Source organism: Apium graveolens, chromosome 3 (genome assembly GCF_009905375.1).
Source record: "Apium graveolens cultivar Ventura chromosome 3, ASM990537v1, whole genome shotgun sequence".
Taxonomy (NCBI): Eukaryota; Viridiplantae; Streptophyta; class Magnoliopsida; order Apiales; family Apiaceae; genus Apium; species Apium graveolens.
Genome location: NC_133649.1, coordinates 188,399,597 through 188,407,128, shown reverse-complemented (window position 1 = coordinate 188,407,128; position 7,532 = coordinate 188,399,597). Strand labels below are relative to the sequence as shown.

General features: G+C 43.3%; 1 non-coding gene across 1 annotated transcript; it reads right to left on the bottom strand.

Annotated features, from left to right (window-relative positions):
• Positions 1–423: 423 nt before the first annotated feature.
• Positions 424–530, bottom strand: LOC141715972 (small nucleolar RNA R71). The gene has a single exon (XR_012572710.1). It is a non-coding gene; the product is annotated as a small nucleolar RNA R71 (small nucleolar RNA).
• Between the last annotated feature and the right edge of the window lie 7,002 nt (positions 531–7,532).

Sequence of the window (7,532 nt, the reverse complement as noted above, 5' to 3'; positions counted from 1 at the left end):
TCAGGAACTGAGCAGAAAGAACCAGTAATCATGGGTGATCGTATTGTTCAGGCTGATCCAGCTCTTATAGACTTTTCTCGGCCAAAAATCGATGACATTCAGTCAAGCATTCTTCATCCGGCTATTCAAGCTAACACCTTTGAAATCAAGCCGGGCACTATTCAGATGGTGCAGAATTCTGTTCCTTTTGGAGGAGCTGCAACTGAAGACCCCAACATGCACATAAGGAATTTTGTCGAGATCTGCAGCACTTTTAAGTATAATGGCGTGACTGATGAGGCTATCAAGCTGAGGCTTTTCCCATTCTCACTGAGGGACAAAGCTAAGGACTGGTTACATTCTGAACTAGCTGGGTCCATCACTACTTGGCAAGATCTTGCGCAAAAGTTTCTGGTGAAGTTTTATCCGATGGCAAAGACTGCTGCTATGAGGAGTGCTCTTACTCAGTTTGCGCAGCAACCTTCAGAATCTATGTGCGAAGCTTGGGAATGCTACAAGGAAATGTTGAGGAAGTGTCCACATCATGGAATGCCCAATTGGATGGTGATCACTGGTTTCTATAATGGTTTGGGGGCCCATTCTAGGCCCATGCTCGATGTAGCAGCTGGAGGCGCCTTATGGGCTAAAAGCTATACTGAGGCTTATAATCTTATCGAGACTATGGTTGCAAATAAGCATCAAAACCCAACTCAGAGGATGATGCCTGGGAAGGTCGCAGGTATTCTAGAAGTCGATGCAGCCACCGCTATTGCAGTGCAGCTCCAAGCGCTGTCGATAAAGGTTGATTCTCTAGCTACATATGGAGGTAATCAAATAGCTATGGTTTGTGAGCTATGTGCAGGTTCTCATGCTACGGATCAGTGTTCTCTTGTCAATGAATCTGTTCAGTATGTGAATAATTATCAGCGACAACAGCAGCCCGTGCCAGCTACTTATCATCCTAATAACAGAAATCATCCAAATTTCAGCTGGGGTAATAATCAGAATGCTATTCGGCCACCATATCAGCAAGGTGTGAGTAAACAGTTTAATCCACCTGGATTCCAGCAACCACAGTAGTATGCTCAAAGGCAATCATACCCTCAACAGGGAAGTGCAGCTGCACCTACTAGTGCTGATTTTGAGGAACTTAAGCTGTTATGCAAGAGTCAGGCGGTTTCTATCAAGACCTTGGAAAATCAAATCGGTCAAATAGCCAATGCAGTGCTCAACCGTCAACCTGGAACACTCCCTAGTGACACGGAAGTACCAGGCAGGAAGGAAGCTAAAGAGCAAGTCAAGGCTATTACCTTAAGGTCTTGGAAGGTTGCTGATGCTGAAAAGCCAAAAGAAGGAGAAGCTGAAATTAGAGATGAAGAAGCTAAGCAAAAGGAGAAAGCGGCGGAACCAAGGAAGACTACTGTTGAACACACTCTGCCTGAGGGTAATACAGGGGAGAAACAGCTCTATCCTCCACCGCCTTTGCCTAAGAGATTGCAGCAACAAAAGCTGGATAGACAGTTCGGTAAGTTTCTGGAGGTGTTCAAGAAACTTCACATCAATATACCTTTCACTGAGGCTCTGGAGAAAATGCCTAGTTATGCGAAGTTTATAAAGAATATTCTTTCAAGGAAGGTGAAACTGGATGACCTTGAGACTATTACTCTCACGGAAGAATGCAGCGCTGTTCTGCAGCAAAAGTTACCTCCAAAGCTTAAAGATCCAGGTAGCTTCACCATTCCTTGCACCATTGGCAAGTTGACTTTTGACAAGTGCCTTTGTGATTTGGGAGCAAGCATCAATCTGATGCCGTTGTCGATCTTTAAAAAGTTGGATTTGCCTGATCCAAAACCCACATACATGTCTCTACAATTGGCTGATCGTTCAATTACTTACCCAAGGGGCCTTAGTGGGGGATTTTGACAGTGATGATGAAGATGGCAACGAGCAATTACAATATTTGAATGCTTCTCCCTGGAAGCGAAAGCTGGACATGCCGTTTGAATCTCTTGGTGCTTCTGACCTCAAGAATGCTGAAGGAAAGCTCAAACCATCAATTGAGAAAGCACCTACCTTGGAGCTCAAGCCATTACCTGATCACTTGAGGTATGCTTTTTTCGGTGATGCATCTACTTTACCTGTTATTATTGCATCTGACCTTTCAGGTAGTGAGGAAGACAAGCTCTTAAGGATTTTGAGAGAATTTAAATCAGCTATTGGATGGACCATAGCAGACATCAAGGGGATCATCCCTTCATATTGTATGCATAAAATTTTGCTAGAGGAAGGTAGTAAGCCGACTGTTGAACAGCAGCGCAGACTTAATCCTATCATGAAGGAGGTGGTGAAGAAAGAAATTCTGAAATGGCTAGATGCAGGCATCATTTATCCTATTTCTGACAGTTCTTGGGTGAGCCCCGTACAATGTGTGCCTAAGAAAGGAGGTATCACTGTGGTAGCAAATGAGAAGAATGAGCTCATCCCCACTCGAACAGTTACAGGATGGAGAGTATGCATGGATTATCGAAAGTTGAACAAAGCCACGAGGAAGGATCATTTCCCTCTTCCTTTCATTGATCAGATGCTTGACAGGTTGGCTGGTCATGAGTATTATTGTCTTCTGGATGGCTATTCAGGGTATAATCATATTTGTATTGCACCAGAGGATCAGGAAAAGACTACTTTCACTTGTCCATTTGGCACATTTGCTTTTCGCAGAGTTTCGTTTGGGTTATGTGGCGCCCCGACCACTTTTCAGAGATGTATGATGGCTATATTCTCTGACATGATTGGAAATAATGTCGAGGTGTTCATGGACGACTTCTCCGTCTTTGGACATTCGTATGATGAATGTTTGAATAATCTTCGTGCCGTACTCAAAAGGTGCGTGGAAACTAATTTGGTGCTCAATTGGGAGAAATGTCATTTTATGGTGCGTAAAGGCATTATTCTTGGGCATAAGGTCTCTAGCAAAGGTCTGGAGGTGGATAAGGCCAAGGTGGGAGTCATTGAAAATCTTCCACCACCTATTTCTGTGAAGAGAATCCGTAGTTTTCTTGGTCATGCGGGTTTTTATCGGCGATTCATCAAGGACTTTTCGAAGATATCTAAGCCGTTGTGCAATTTGCTTGAGAAAGATGTGCCTTTCAAATTTGATGATGAATGTTTGGCGGCATTCGAGACTCTCAAGAAGAGTTTGATCACTACACCAGTTATTACAGCACCAGATTGGACAGAGCCATTTGAGATAATGTGTGATGCGAGTGATTATGCGATAGGTGCAGTTCTGGGGCAGCGCAAGAATAATCTCTTTCATGTGGTCTACTATGCGAGTAAGACCTTAAATGGGGCCCAAATGAACTACACCACTACGGAGAAGGAGCTCTTGGCTATAGTCTTTGGTTTTAAGAAATTTCGATCTTATCTGCTTGGGACTAAAGTAACAGTATTCACTGATCATGCGGCCATTCGCTATTTGGTTTCCAAGAAGGATTCGAAGCCGAGACTCATTCGTTGGGTGCTCTTACTTCAGGAATTTGAGTTAGAGATCAAGGATCGAAAAGGTACTGAGAATCAAGTAGCTGACCATCTCTCTAGGTTGGAGAATCCCGAGTCTGCTTCACAAGATAGGACATTAATCAATGAATCTTTTCCGGATGAGCAGTTGTTCGCAGTTCAGGAGGAAGAGTCATGGTTTGCAGATATTGTAAACTATCTTGTCAGCAATATAATGCCTCCTAATTTGACCTCAGCTTAAAAGAAGAAGTTTCTGCATGAGGTGAAGTGGTATATGTGGGATGAACCATATTTGTTTAGATAGGGAGCTGACCAGATCATCAGGAGATGTATCCCCTTCTGTGAGACGGAGGGGATATTACGAGACTGCCACTCCACAGTTTATGGTGGACACTATGGTGGTGAGAAGACGGTAACTCATATTTTGCAAGCAGGTTTTTTCTGGCCTACTTTGTTTAAGGATGCTCATCAGTTTATTTTAAGGTGTGATCGTTGCCAAAGAGTGGGAAATTTGACGAGAAAGGATGAGATGCCGTTAAATGTGATGCTTGAAGTCGAGGTCTTTGATGTTTGGGGAATCGATTTTATGGGGCCTTTTGTCTCGTCCTACAATAATCAGTACATCTTACTGGCAGTCGATTATGTCTCAAAATGGGTAGAAGTCAAAGCTTTACCGACAAATGATGCAAAGGCAGTGCTGAATTTTCTTCATAAGCATATTTTCACAAGGTTTGGAACACCTCGGGTAATCATAAGTGATGAAGGATCGCATTTCTGCAACCGTAAGTTCACTTCTATGATGCGGCGTTATAATGTGAATCATCGAGTTGCTACTGCCTATCATCCGCAAACAAATGATCAAGCGGAAGTGTCTAACAGAGAGATCAAGCGTATTCTAGAGAAGGTTGTTTGTCCGTCAAGGAAAGATTGGTCCTTAAAGCTCGATAAAACTGTTTGGGCTTACAGAACAGCATACAAAACTCCACTTGGTATGTCCCCGTTTCAGTTGGTGTACGGTAAGGGATGTCATTTACCTGAGGAGCTTGAGCATAAGGCCTACTGGGTGTTGAAAAAGTTGAACCTGGATTTAGATGCAGCTGGTAAGAAAAGAATGCTTCAGCTTAATGAACTTGATGAATTTCGACTTCAAGCGTACGAGAATAACAAAATGTACAAGGAAAAGGTGAAGAGGTGGCACGATAGGAAGCTACATCCTAAGTTATTCGTACCGGGGCAACAAGTTCTCTTATTCAACTCTCGTCTCCGACTTTTTCCAGGGAAGTTAAAATCAAGGTGGTCTGGACCTTTTATTGTCAAAACTGTGTTTCCACATGGAGCGGTGAAATTTTTTGAGAATGATCCGGACCAAGCATTCAAGGTTAATGGTCAGCGGTTGAAGCACTACTATGGGGACATGGCACACCAAGAAGTGGTTAGTGCCATTTTATTGACTACTTGAGAATGGTACGCAACGTCAAGCTAATGACGAAAAAGAAGCGCTGCGTGGGAGGCAACCCATGATTTGTTGTTACAGGAACCCTTAGAAGTTAATGACCTATTCAAAAATACAAAAAAAATCAGAAAAAAGGGACTGGAATTTTTTTTTTCCAGTGACCCCCTGAGCGCCCGCTCAGCTCTGCTGAGCGACCGCTCAGGGGTCGGCTAGATGAATTTTTTTTTAAGTTCAGAAAAAAAAAATCAGAAAAATAAAAAAACCCAACTTTAGCCCATAAACCCACGATTTGTTCCTACTACCCCATCATTTTATCCCTCAACCCCTCTCATAACCTAGTTTTAACCTAATTCACATCCTATATATACATACACCTATCCTACATATTTCCCACAAACTTCTACACTCAAACTCTCTCCCAAACACAAAAACTCAGTTCTTAAAGACTTTTATTCAAGATTCAATGGCACCCAAGAGAGCACAAACTATTGATAGCAGCAGCACAGTCCCTACTATTGATTCATCGAGGGGTACTGCTGCAAGGCCCCAGTTGAATGACAGAGCTGCGGAGGAGGAGTACACGAGGCTTTTGGGGAAGCCGATTCTGAAGGAGAGAGGGTTTTTACCATCGGGGAGGGATGGTGAGTTGCTACCCATGATTGCAGAGAAGGGGTGGATAGCTTTTTGTGAGTCGCCCGAAGTAGTACCGATGAGCATGGTTCGCGAGTTCTATGCGAACGCGAAGGCTGAGAAGAATGGGTTTTCTGTGGTCCGAGGGCTGACGGTTGATTATCACCCAGCGGCGATTCGCCGTGTGATTGGGCAGCGAGAGAGAAAGCCCGAGGAGGAGAACTGGAATGAGAAGACTGCTGAGGATTTCGACTTGGATTTGATTTGTGCTACTCTTTGTAGGCCGGGCACGGTTTGGACCTTCAAGACCGACACTAATGAGTATCGTCACTTCCCGGTGATCGCTATGAACAGGTATGCCCGTGCATGGAACGCATTTATTTGTGCCAATATTTTGCCTTCTTCACATGCACATGAGGTCACAGTCGAGAGAGCACTGTTGTTGTGGGAAATTCTTAATGAGGAGTACTATGTAGACCTTGGTGAGTTTATCTACCAAGGAATTCTGAAGTTTTTGAGGGGAGCTAAGCATATGAACATCCCTTATGCATCCACGGTCATGAAGCTTTGCCGAGCAGTGGGAGTGAACTGGCTGGCTCATGAGCAGTTGCAGTTGCCGGCCGCTCCGATTGATTCTGGGACTCTGAATGGGATGCAGGAGTGGACCGGTGGTGAGCCCGAGGAGCATGGGTTGGTTATCGTCTTCCAGGAGGGCGTCCACCATGAGGTGCTACTATGGCTAGGCCTAGGCGTGATGAGGCTGGTTCTTCGAGAGCTCAGGAGGGTGCTGGGGTGGCTGATACCCAGTATAGGAGGCTTTCACGGTGGATGGATGCCATGTACGAGACACAGAGCAGGTTTGCTCAGGAGCTCACCCTTGCATTAGGGACTGCTTTTCGGGGCCTTGGAGCTGATATCCAGTGGCCAGTTTTTGGTGAGGACTCTGCATACCCGCCGCCTGATACTCCACCCACTGAGGGTGATGATGATGATGACTCCGAGTAGGTATACCCTGTGTTCCTTTCTACTACCTTCACTGGGGACAGTGAAGATTTTAAGTTTGGGGGTGGTAGTTAAGGAATATTTGGTGTGTGTCATATAGTTGCATTTTCATGATAGTTAGTTCATATAGTTGCATAATTTTTGCCATATAGTTTTTTTTATTTATTTATAGCTTTATTTGTTTATCATGTCATGTAGCTCATGCATATACATGATCCCTTTTGCGATGATTTATCGACTGAATTGTGATGTTGATGCAAGTGTAGTGATAGCATTAAAGTGATATTGAGTCGTGTAGGTTGATATGCATGTTAGAAGCACTTGTATTTTCACTAAGTCTTAGAGAATGCTTAAGGGCTAGATTGTTGTTATGATCTGATTGTTTTAGAGGTTAATCTATTTATTATGCTTAGAATTCGATAATAGGTTCTTAGTGATAAAGGCATGAAAAAGAGAAAAAAAATGGAGTAAAAATGGAATTTGTTGCTAGTTGTGGCTAGGCGTCAAATGGCTAGTAGCCGGCTCGCATGTTATGCGAGTAGTCTAGGGTTGAGCAAGATGGAGCGAAACGCACTTGCTCAAAAATTTTGAAAAAAAAAGAAGAAAAGAAAGAAAAAAAAAGAAAAAAAAAGAATTTTTTTTGTGTTTATGCATAATTGATCACCAGTGGGCTCTTTGGTATTCGAGTTATTAAGTTCTTAGGGGACTTTGTGCCTAGTGACCTAAGGCTTTTAGAGTCTGGGATCCGCTAACCTAACGCTCGTTACATGGATACCATTGTATAAGTCTTTTGTGGACCTCACTCATTGCACGGTCAAATAAGCATTGTTGTAGTGAATAAAAAGCATGATTCCGTAATAAGCTCCAAAATTCTTGTAGTGTTATATGTCACTTTGTGCCTAGAATTTTTATTCTTTGTATAATCATGTGATTACCTTGATAATAGTTGATT